At 35.4% G+C, this 13,246-nt stretch overlaps 1 pseudogene; it reads left to right on the top strand.

The window, feature by feature from the left end:
• Positions 1-5,482: 5,482 nt before the first annotated feature.
• On the top strand, positions 5,483-6,358 carry LOC143665255 (aldo-keto reductase family 1 member B10 pseudogene; annotated as a pseudogene).
• Positions 6,359-13,246: the final 6,888 nt, after the last annotated feature.

The raw sequence follows: 13,246 nt of genomic DNA on the forward strand, positions 1-13,246 counted from the left end.
GAAATCAGCAAATATCTCAAGACAAATGAAAATGGAAACACAACATATTAAAACCTATGGGATACAGCAAAGGGAGTGATAAGAGGGAAATTTATTGCCCTAAATGCCTATATCAAAAAAGAAGACAGGGCAAAAATCGAGGAATTAACTGTCCACTTGGAAGAAGTAGAGAAAGAACAGCAAACTAACCCCAAATCAAGCAAAAAGAAAGAAATAATGAAGATTAGAGCAGAAATAAATCAAATTGAGAGCATGAAAACACTTGAGAAAATTTTTAAAAACCCAGAAGCTATTTATATGAGAAAATCAATAAGATTGATGGGCCCTTAGCAAGATTGACAAAAAGAAGGAGAGAGAGGTTGCAAATAAATAAAATCAGAAATGGAAGGGGAGACATAACCACTGACCCCACAGAAATAAAGGAAGTAATGAGAGGATACTATGAACAACTTTATGCTAATAAACATGACAATGTAGATGAAATGGACACCTTTGTAGAAAGGCATGAACAACCAATTTTGACTCAAGAAGAAATAGATGACCTCAACAAACCAATCACAAGTAAAGAAATTAAATCAGTCATTAAGAAGCTCCCCCAAAAGAAAAGTCCAGGACTAGGTGGCTTCTCAGGTGAATTCTACCAAACATTCAAGAAAGAATTAGTACCAATCCTGCTCAAACACTTCAAAAAAATTGAAGAGGAAGGAAAGCTGCCTAACTCATTCTATGAAGCCAACATCACCATCATACCAAAGCCACACAAAGATACTACAAAAAAAGAAAACTACAGACCAATCTCTCTAATGAATATAGATGTAAAAATCTTCAACAAAATTCTAGCAAATTGAATCCAGCAACATATTAAAAGAATTATATATCATGACCAAGTAGGATTCATCCCAGGTATGCAAGGATGGTTCAACATAAGAAAATCAATTAATGTAATACATCATATCAACAAATCAAAGCAGAAAAACCACATGATCATCTCAACTGATGCAGAAAAGGCATCTGACAAAATTCAACATCCTTTCCTGTTGAAAACACTTCAAAGATAGGAATAGAAGGGAACTTCCTCAAAATGATAAAGGGAATATATGAAAAACCCACAGCTAACACCATCTTCAATGGGGAAAAACTGAAAACTTTCCCCCAAGATCAGGAACAAGACAAGGACGCCCACTATCACCACTGCTATTCAGCATTGTGTTGGAAGTTCTGGCCAGAGCAATTAGACAAGAAAAAAAAAATACAAGGCATCAAAATTGGAAAAGAAGAGGTAAAACTCTCACTGTTTGCAGATGATATGATACTATATGTTGAAAACCATGAAAAATCCACAGCAAAACTACTAGAGCTAATAAATGAGTATAGCAAAGTAGCAGGTTACAAGATCAACACTCAAAAATCTGTAGTGTTTCTATGCACTAGTAATGAGCAATCTGAGGGGGAAGTCAAGAAAAGAATTCCACTTACAATTGCAATGAAAGAATAAAATATTTAGGAATAAACTTAACTAAGGAGACAAAAGACCTATACAAAGAAAACTACAAGAAATTGTTTTAAAAAAAAATCACAGAAGACCTAAATAGATGGAAGGGCATACCGTGTTCATGGATTGCAAGACTAAATATAATTAAGATGTCAATTCTACCTAAATTGATGGACAGATTCAATGCAATATCAATTAAAATCCCAACAACTTGCTTATCAGAAATAGAAAAACCCAATAACCAAATTTATCTGGAAGGGCAGGGTGCCCCGAATAGCTAAAAGTATCCTGAGAAAAGAAAAAATGAAGTCAAAGGTCTCATGCTATCTGACTTTAAGGCATATTATGAAGCTACAGTGGTCAAAACAGCATGGTACTGGCAGAAAGGTAGATATACTGACCAATGGAATAGAATATAGTGTCATCTATAGACAATTGATCTGTGATAAGGCAGTCAAATCAACGTACCTGGGACAGAACAGTCTCTTCAATAAATGGTGCCTAGAGAACTTGATATCCATATGCAAAAGAATGAAAGAGGACCCATATCTCACATCCTATACAAAAATTAATGCAAAATGGATCAAAGACCTAAACATTAGATCTTAGAACATAAAACTGTTAGAAGAAAATGTAGGGAAATATCTTATAAATCTTATACTAGGAGGCATTTTCCTAGACCTTACACCCAAAGCAAGAGCATTGAAGAAAGAAAGAAAGAAATGGAAACCCCTCAAAATTAAACACTTTTGAGCATCAAAGAACTTCGTCAAGAAAGTAAAAAGGCAGCCTACGCAATGGGAAACAATATTTGGAAATGATACATCAGATAAAGGTCTAGCATCCAGAATTTATAAAGAGATTTTTCAACTCAACAACAAAAAGACAGCCAACCCAATTACAAAGTGGGGAAAAGACTTGACCAGAGACTTCTCAGAAGAGGAAATACAAATGGCCAAAAGGCACATGAAGAGATGTCCAACTTCCCTGGCTATTAGAGAAATGGAAATCAAAACCACATTGAGATATCATCTCACACCCACCAGAATGGTCATTATCAATAAAAGAGAAAGTGACAAATGCTGGAGAGGATGTGGAGAAAGAGCCACACTTATCCATTGTTGGTGGGAATGTCAAATGGAACAACCACTGTGGAAGGCAGTTTGGTGTTTCCTCAAAAAGCTAAATATAGAATTGCCATATGACCCAGCAATACCATTGCTAGGTATCTACCCAGAAGACATGAGGGCAAGGCCACTAGCAGACATTTGCACACCAATATTTATAGCAGCATTATTTACAATTGCGAAGAGATGAAAACAGCCAAAATGTCCATCAACAGACAAGTGGTTAAACAAACTGTGGTATATATATATATATATATATATATATACAATGGAATATTATGCAGCTGTAACACAGAATAAAGTTATGAAGTATGTAACAACATGGATGGACCTTAAGGACACTATGCTGAATGAGATTAGCCAGAAGCAAAAGGACATTTACTGTATGGTCTCACTGATATGAACTGACATTAGTGAATAAACTGGGAGAATTTCATTGGTAACAGAGACCAATAGGAGGTAGGAATAGGGTAAGATATTGGGTAATTAGAGCCGAAGGGATATAGATTGTGGAACAGAACTGAATGTGAAAACTCAGAAATGGACAGCACAATACTACCTAACTGTAATACAATTATGTTAAAACACTGAATGAAGCTGAATGTGAGAATGATAGAGGGAGGAGGGCTAGGGGCACAAACGAAATCAGAAAGAAAGACAATAATGACTGAGGTGGTATAATCCAGGAATGCCTAGAGTGTATAATGATAGTGACTAAATGTACAAATTAAAAAAAAAATTTTGCATGAAGAAGGACAAAGGAATGTCGTTACTGCTGGGTGCTGAAAATAGATGATAATTAATATTTTAAAATTTGACTAAAGCAAAAAATGTTTATTTGGTACAAAATTTATATTTTGACTAGTGCATTTCCTAATATAACTTATGTAGACAGCTTAACTGAACACCACAAGTACAGGGAACCTCGAGTAGGACGCGAGATTTTGTTGGTTTGTCCAAAGTGAAGTCCCAATAAATCCCAGATTGATATGAACAGTGAATAAAAAAGTATTTGCAAAGTCCCCTTTGGGAAATGGTGAGAAAGGGGGAAAATTCAACTTCCCCAAGTTGAATTCTTGATATTTTCAGAAGCAGTGTGGACAATCAAATCTATAAGCTGAGCCCCCAATCTTGGGATTTGTTCATATGAAACTTAACCCCACAAAGAATAGGTCAAGCCTACTTAAAATTCGGCCTAAGAGTCACCCCCGAGAGAACCTCTTTTGTTCCTCAGATATGGCCTTTCTCTCCAGCCAACACAACAAGCAAACTCACCACCTTTCCCCCTGTCTACGTGGGACATGACTCCCAGGGGTGTGTACCCTCCTGGCAACATGGGACAGAAATCCTAGATGAGCTGAGACTCAGCATCAAGGGATTGAGAAAACCCCTAGAATGAGCTGAGACTCAGAATCAGGGATTGAGAAAACCTTCTCAACCAAAACGGGGAAGAGTGAAATGATACAAAATAAAGTGTCAATGGCTGAGAGATTCCAATCAGAGTCGAGAGGTTATCCTGGAGGTTATTCTTACACATTAAATAGCTATCACCTTGTTGGTCAAGATGTAGTGGAGAGGCTGGAGGGAACTGCCTGAAAATGTGGAGCTGTGTTCCAGCAGCCATGTTTCTTGAAGATGATTGTAAAATGATATAGCTTTCACAATGTGACTGTGTGATTGTGAAAACCTTGGGTCTGATGCTCCTTTTATCTACCTTATCAACACATGAGTAAAACATACGGAATAAAGATGAGTAACAGGGGGAACAAATGTTAAAATAAATTTAGAGTGAAATGCTGGTGATCGGAGAGGGGGAGGGGTGGGTGGTATGGTATGTATGAATTTTTTTGTTTTCTTTTTATTTCTTTTTCTGAATAGATACAAATGTTCCAAGAAATGATCATGATGATGAATATGCAACTATGTGATGATATTGTGAATTACTGATTATATATGTATAACAGAATGATCAAAAGTTATGAATGTTTGCATTTGTTTGGTGTTTGTTGGTACTTAAAAAACTTTTTTTAATTAATTAAAAAAAAAACACAATAAGGGAAATGAAAACTCCCTAAAGGGTTTCAATGGTTGTCTGGAGCTGGCAGAAGAAAGAATCAGTGATCTCAAGGGCAAGGTAACTGAAATGATTCAGACTTAGGAGCAGAAAGGAAAAGAATTTGAAAAAACATGCAGGGCCTAAGAAAAATGTGGGATGCCATCAAAACTACTCACATAAGCATTAGGGGAGTCCCAGTGAAAGAAAGACAGAAAGGTACTGAAGTAATATTTAACAAAATAATGGCAAAAACTTCCTTAATTTGATGAAATACATGAATATGTGCCTTTAAAAATCCCAACACGAGAGGGAGGGGTAAAGAATATGGGACATATGAGCTTTTTCTTTCTACTTCTTTTTCTGGAGTCATGCAAATGTTCTAAAAATGATGATGGTGATGAATACAAAACTACGTGGTAATATTTTGAGCCATTTATTGTATACCACATATGGACTGTATGCGTGTGAAAATTTGTCAATTAAAAAAAAACAAAAAGGAATCCCAACAAACCCCCAAAAGGATAACCTCAAAGACACCCATGCCCAGACACATAGTAATCAAATTTTCTAAAACCAAGGAGAAAGAGAAAGTTCTGAGAGATATAAGATAAAAGAAATGCACTATGTACAAGGGAATTCCAAAATGGTTAAGTGCAAACTTCTCATTGGAAATCCTGGAGACAAGAAGGCAGTGATATAAAATATTTAAAGTGCTGAAAGAAAACAATTGCCAATCAAAATTTTATATCCAGCAAGAACATCTTTCAAAAATGAGGGAAATTGCTCAGAACTGTTTATGCATCAACTATGGCCACCTTTGTGGAATTCTGTACCGAAGCGAAGATACTCATTGTGGGACTCAGCAACTGGAAGTCTCCTCCAGGCAAAGTCAAAGAGGCAGTGATTGACATAGGATATCACATCAGCCGTGCCTATGTCGACCTAAATGAAGATGAAGTTGGTGGAGCCATCCAAGAAGAGGCTGTTAAGCAGGAGGACCTCTTCATCATTAGCAAGTTATGGTGCACGTTCTTTGAGAGACCCCTTGGGAAGGAAGCCTTACATAAGACCCTCAAGAATCTGAAACTGAATTGTCTGGGCATCTATCTTATTCATTTTCCACAGGGATTACAGGCTGGGAAGGACGGGCTCCCTAAAATGATAAAGACAATGTTTTCCCCAGTAAAATGACATTTTTGGATGCCAGGGAGGTAATGGAAGAGCTGGTGGACGAGGGGCCGGTGAAAGCCATTGTGATCTCCAACATCAACCACTTCCAGATTGAAAAGCCTTTGAACAAACCTGGACTGAAACATAAACCAGTGCATTACCAGATTAGTGTCACCCATATCTCATGTAGGAGAAACTGCCTACAGCCCCCTGGGTTCTCCAGATAGAACTTGGGCCATGCTAGGGGAACCTTCACTACTGGAGGATACCAAGATTAAGGAGATTGCTTCAAAGCACAAAAAAACCACAGCCTATGTTCTAATCCAGTTCCATATGCCGAGGAATGTGGTCATGATTCCCAAGTCTGTGACAGCTCAATGCATTGCTGAGAACTTTCAGGTCTTTGACTTTAACTTTAGTGATGAGGAGATGGCAACTATACTCAGCTTCAGCAGAAACTGGAGGGTCTGTGCCATAGAGCAGGTCTATTATTTGGAGGATTATCCATTCTGAATGCAGATTCAGAATACTGAAGCTGAATCTCTACATGCGCTTATCCAGTGGATTCTCTCTCTTTGCTATACTGGTGTGTACTTCCCTCTACCCACAATCAATTTTAACAAGACTTTTCAGATATCTTACTGAATGTGGCTCTGTTGCATATCAAAATCTAGTTTTTAATCAGAACTAATATGTTCAATTAGAAGCAGTTCATCATTGGAAGATTAGACTCAGAAAAACAAATGCAAGATTTTTTCACCTGTTTGAGCATTTATTTATTAAATACTATGAACTCTGCTACCACTGAGCATACAAAGGAGAAAAAAGACTAAACAATAGCAGCATTTATTGAGAGTTTAACATGCTTCTAACACCATGAGGTGCTTTTTGTATGTGTTAACTGCGCTGGTTTGAAACTGTTGTGTACCCCAGAGAAGCCATGTTCTTTTAATCCTCTCTTTTGGGGCAGACCTATTGTTGGGTGGGGCCTTTAGATTTTGTTGTTTCCATCAAGATGTGACCCACCCAATTGTGGATGGTATCTCTTGATTAGATTGTTTCCATGGAGATGCACTCCTACTCATTCAAAGTGGGCTTTAATTAGTTTACTAGAGTCTTTATAAGAATGGACAGAGAGAATGGAGAGATGAGACCAAGACACAGATGCTTGGAGAGCTTAAGCTAAGAGATGAAACACAGAGCCTGTCCCAGAGAAACTAAGTAAGGAAATACAAATGTGTAGAGTGAAAGCTACTGCATTTTGGAGCTGAGAGAGGTGTTTGAAACAAGAAACTTGGAAAGAAGTACAGCAGACATCACCATATCCCTTCCAATGTGACAGAGAACTCACTGACAAGATCAGCCTTTCTTGAGTGAAGGTATCCTCTTTTTGATGCCTTAATTTGGACATATTCATATTCTTAGAACTGTAAAATTGTAACTTAATAAATCCCCTTTATAAAAATCAAAAAATAAAAAAAAAGGGAAAGATTAAGACCTAGACATTTCCAAATAAATAAATGGTGAAGGGGTTCATTACTACTATAAGCAATGTTAAAGGGAGTTCTTCAGATGAAAAGAAAGGAGATAATGGATAGAAATAGCACAAAGAAATAAACACCAGTGATAGATAGATATGGGTAATTATAAATGCCAGCATTATTGTATTATAATTTTGTATGTTACTCTACTTCTTACTTCTTAAAGATGCTAAAATGCAAATGTACAAAAAAATAATGATAAATCTATGGCTTGGGACATTAAAAGTATAAAGATATAATTTGTAACAAGTACAACAAGAATGTGGGGAGACAGTGTGTGTATATGTTATTAAAGTTAAATTATCATCAAATCAAACATGATTGCTATAGAATTAAGTTTTTAAATTTTAATCCCACTGTAACCACAACAAAAAGATATGAAGAATACATTCAGAAAGAAATGAGAAGCGACTCAAAATGGTACAACACATGATAATAAAAAAATACAAAAGTAGACAATAACAGAAGATATGAGGGTCTAAAAAGGTATAAGATTTACCAAGACAAAACAGTAAAGTATCAGAAGAAAGTTCTACATTTTCAGTAGATACTTTGACTGTAAAAGGATTAAACTCTCTAGTTAAAAGGCAGAGATTGGAAGAATGGATTTTAAAAAGTATAACTCAATGATAAACTAATTGTAAGAGACTTGACTTAAATTCAAAGGCAGAAATAGGTTGAAAGTAAAAGGATGGGAAAAATGTCCCATGAAAATAGTAACAAAAAGAGACCGGGGGTAGCTTTATTAAAACTAGATAAACATACTTTAAGTAAAAAACTGTTACAAGGAACAAAAAAGTCACTACATCCTGACAAATGGGTCAATTCAATAAGATGTAACAATTATAAATATATAGGCAACTAATGTCGGAGCACCAAAATATATGAAGCATATATTGACAGATTTGAAAGGAAAATTAGACAGTTCTACGTTAATAGTAGGAGACTTCAGCACACATTTTCAACAAGGATAGAACATCTAGACAGATGATCAGTAAGAAAATGGAGGACTTGAATGATATTCTAAATCAGACAGACCTAACAGACGCCTATAAACACTCCACTCAACAGCAGCAGAATACACATTCTTCTATAGTGGACATGGAGCATTCTCCAGGAGACACCATAGGTCAGGTTACACAACAAGTCTCAATAAAGTTTAAAATACTGAAATCATGCAATGTATCATCTCTGATAACAGTGGAATGAAGCTGGAAATTAATAACAGGGAGAAATGGAAAATTCACAAAAATGAGGAAATTAAACAACGTACTGTTTAACAACCAATGGGTCAAAGAAGAAATCACAAGAGAAATTGGGAAATATCTTCCTTCAGTTGAATGAAAATGAATGCACAACATACCAAAATTTATGGTATGCAGGAAAGTCAGTGATGAGAGGAAAATTTATACCTCTAAAAGCTTACATTAAAAAAGAAGAAAATCTCAAATCAGAGATGTAAGTTCAGAACTGGAGGATCTAGGAAAAAAAGAACCCAAAACAAGCAACAGGAAGGAAATGGCAAAGATTAGACCAAGATAAAAGAAATACAGAATTAAAAAAATAATAATAGCACAGGTTGTGCCATGGTGGCTCAGCAGGCAGAGTTCTCACCTGCCATGCTGGAGACCCAGGTCCAATACCTGATGCCTGCCCATATAAAAAATAAAAAATAAAAATAATAATAACACAAACAGAATCAAAAGTTGATTCTTTGAAAAGATTGATAAAATTGACAAACTCTAGCTATACTGAAAAAAAAAAAGAAAGAGGACACAACTAAAATCAGAAACAACAGGGGGGACATTATTACCAATTCCAAAAAATAAAAAGATTATGAGGATACTCTGAACATCTGAATACCAACAAATTAGATAACCTAGATGAAATGGACAGATTCCTGGAAGCACACAACTATCTACACTGACTCAAGAAAAACTAGAAGGTCTCAACAGACCAATAACTAGTAGAGAGATTGAATCAGTAATCAAAAACCCCACAACAAAGAGAGACCAGGACCAGATGGCTTCACAAATGAATTTTATCAAGCATTCTAACTCAAAATATGAGGTCATTATCACCCTAACACCAAAACCAGATAAAGATACTACAAAAAAAGAAAATTACAAATATCCCTTATGAATACAGGTGCAAAAATCCTCAACAAAATACTTGTGAATTAAATCCAACAACATATTAAAATAATTATACATCATGATCAAGTGGATTTTATCTCAGGTATGCAAGGGTGGTTCAACATAAGAAAATCAATTAATGTAATACACTGCATTAATAAAACAAAGGGGAAAAAACACATGATCATTTCAATTGAAGCAGAAAAAGCATTTGACAAAATCTAGTACCTCTTCTTGATTAAAAATACTTAGAAAATTAGTAATAGAAGGAACTTCATCAACATAAAAAGAGCATATATGAAAAACCCACTGCTCACATCATATTTAGCAGTGAAATATGCTAAATATGAAAAATTAAAGGCTTTCTCTCTAAGATCAGAAACAAGATGAGGATGCCCACTGTCACCACTGTTATTCAACATTGTACTGCAAGTTCTAGTCAGAGCAATTAGGCAAGAGAAAGAATTAAAAGACATCCAAGTTAGAAAGAAAGAAGTAAAACTTTCCCTATTTGTAGTTGAAATGATCCTAAATGCAGCAAATCCAGAAAAATATGCAAAAAAAAAAAGTTCCTAGACCTAATAAATGAATTCAACAAAGTGGCAGAGTACATTATCAACATGTAAATATCAGTAGGGTTGTTATACATTAGTAATGAACAATCTGAAGGGAAAAGTCCAGAAAAAATCCATTTAAAATATCAGTTAAAAGAATCAAACATCTAGGAACAAATCTAACCAAGGATAAAAAGGATTTGTACACAGAAAACTACAAAACATTGCTAAAAGAAATCAAAATAGAACTAAATAAATGGAAGTGCATTCCATCTTCATGATTTGGTAGACAAAATATTAAGATGTCAATTCTACCCAAGTGATTTACAGATTCCACTCAATTCTAATCAAAATCCCAATAGCCTTCTTTGTGCCCTGAATAGCCAAAGCTATCTTAAAAAGAAGAATGAAGTTGGAGGGCCCACACTTGCCAATCTTAAAACTTTTTACAAAGCCACAGTAATGAAAACAGCATAGTATTGGCACAAAGACAGACATATAGGCTACTGAAATCAAATAGAGAATTCAGAAATAACCCTAACATCTGTGGCCAACTGATTTTTCACAAAAGTACCGAGGCCACACAATCAGGAAAGAATAATCTCTTCAGCAAGTGGTGCTTGGAAAATTGGATGTCCATATGCAAAAAACAGAAATTGGGCCCCTACCTCACACCATACACAAAAATCAACTCAAAATGGATCAAAACCCTACATATAAAAACCAGACCTATAAAACTTGTAGAAGAAAACAGAGAAACATTTTCAGCGCAGTGATTACTTAGACTTTATACCAAAAGCATAAGCAACAAAATAAAAAACAAATAAATTGAACTTCATGAAAATTAAAAACTTTTGTGCATCAAAGGACTTCACGGTGAAAATAAGAAGACAACCTATGGAATGATGGAGAATATATGAAAACCACATATCCAATAAGAGTTTAATATATAAAGAAATCTTACATCTCAACAATAAAAAGATAAACATCTCAATTTTTTTAAATGAGCAAGAAGACCTGAATAGGCATTTCTACAAAGAAGATAAACAAATGGCCCCAAAACACATGAAAAGATGTTCCATATTATTAGCTATTCAGGAAATTGAAATCAAAACCACAATCAGATACCATTTCACACCCACTAGAATGGCTAGGCTAGTATTTTAAAAATGGAAACTTAAAGTGTTAGAGAGCATGCAGAGAAATAGGAACACATTCATTTTGGTGGGAATGTAAAATTGTGCAGCCACTATAGGAAGACAGTTTGGCAGTTCGTCAGCAGTACAGAATTACCATATGATCTGGCAATCCCACTTCTAGGTATACACCCCAAAGAATGGAAAGCAGGGCAAGAACAGTTATTTATACAACAATATTCATAGTAGAATTATTCACCATTGCCAAAAAATGCAAGTAACCCAAGTGTCAACCAATGGATGAATGGATAAACAAAATGTGTATGCAACTACAACAAGATATTATTCAAACATAAAAAAAAGAAGTTTTGATACATGTGACAACATGGATGAATTCTGAAGCATTATATTGAATGAAATAAGCCAAACACCAAAGGACATGTTGTATGATCTCACTGATATGAGAATTCAAATAAGCAAACTCATAGTGTTAGAAACTGGAATACAGGTTAACAGGGGCCAGAACGGGAGTAGGGAGTAGGGAATTAATGCTTAATTGGTAAAGTTTTGTTTGGGATAACGGAAAAGCTTTGGTATCTGATAGTGGTGTTGGTAGTACCACATTGTGAACATAATTAACAGCACAGAATTATATATTTGAAAGTGGTTAAAAGGGGAAATTTTCAGTGGTATATATATTACTAGAATAATTTTTTTAGAAAACCACAGGACTCTACAACACAAACAGTGAATGCTCATATAAACCATAGTCTGTAGTTTAAAAAACTGTCTACAACTGAGTTCTTGTGAATGCAGAGAAATATATATATATATAAAATGTGTTTAGGATGAAGTATATATTTGTGGCCTACTTTGAAAAAAGCCAATGGATTGATGAAAGAATAGATGGATAAATCTGTGATAAAGCAAATGAAAAAATTGTAATAAAAAATTAATTAAAAAAATTTAATTTTAGCGCCAAAATAAAAACTTCAATAGAAGTGCTGGAAGAAAGCATTGAGTAAAAGTCCTAGAATATAGAATAAAAAGGCAGAAATTAAACATATGAGAAACATCAGTTAAGAGACATAGAGGATGAACTCAGAAGGTTCATCTCCAAATAATTTACACTGAGTTCAGAAGCATAAAACAACTTTATTTCTTTAGTGGTAAATAATCTGATCTTTCTTATATACCCTCCCACATGATTGGTTGTAGAAGCAAACCAGCATTTTAATCCAAATCAATAAATTCCACCCAATGCAATAACTTTTAAACGTTCTTTGCTAAAACCCCATCCCCTTGATTTCCCCTCCCTCCTTCTACTCCAAGATGGGAAATAGAGGAAAGGAAAGTATGATTTCTGTGACTTCAAGGTAACACAATGGAGAGGAAAATAGATTCTTTAAACCCATAAACCTCTTCCAGACTCTTATTTACCTCTACTGCCATAATATCTGGATTGGGAGATTGTTGGACTGTTGGTGATATTTATATATAGTTCCTCTCATCTTGCTCTGGATGTTCTAGAATCTGCTGTCAGAGTCTGTTTTTGGTCTCTTTCAGCTTTGACAATCTCCAGCCTGGTGGTGCTGACTAGCTAGTGTGACCTTACCCTAGTTCTTAAAGGAATGTGGAATTCTTCCACAACTCCTCTGGGAACTCTGAATTGATCAGAAACTAAACTCTAACTCCTTCTTCCTAACCAAGCCAGACCTCTGGGTTTATTAGATGTTGTTAACCCCAAAATGGCATAGGGGGGCTTTAAGATAACTTCTAGTGCCTCAATCAAAGAACAGCCTATTCTCCTCAATCTATTAAACATAATCCACCCCCCAAACCTCTAGTCCAAGTCCAGAGACTTGTGGTCAAAAGATATCTCCAGCTATCTGCATCTCCCATCTCTGTCTCCTTTACTCATCAGCCAACTATAGGGACCAGAGAAGCAGGTTTGGGACATTGACTTTTGCTACTCATATCCTCCTTTGCCCTATCTAAGGGATTTAATAAATTATGTGGTCTTATTCACCATATC

Source organism: Tamandua tetradactyla, chromosome 21 (assembly GCF_023851605.1).
Source record: "Tamandua tetradactyla isolate mTamTet1 chromosome 21, mTamTet1.pri, whole genome shotgun sequence".
Lineage (NCBI taxonomy): Eukaryota > Metazoa > Chordata > Mammalia > Pilosa > Myrmecophagidae > Tamandua > Tamandua tetradactyla.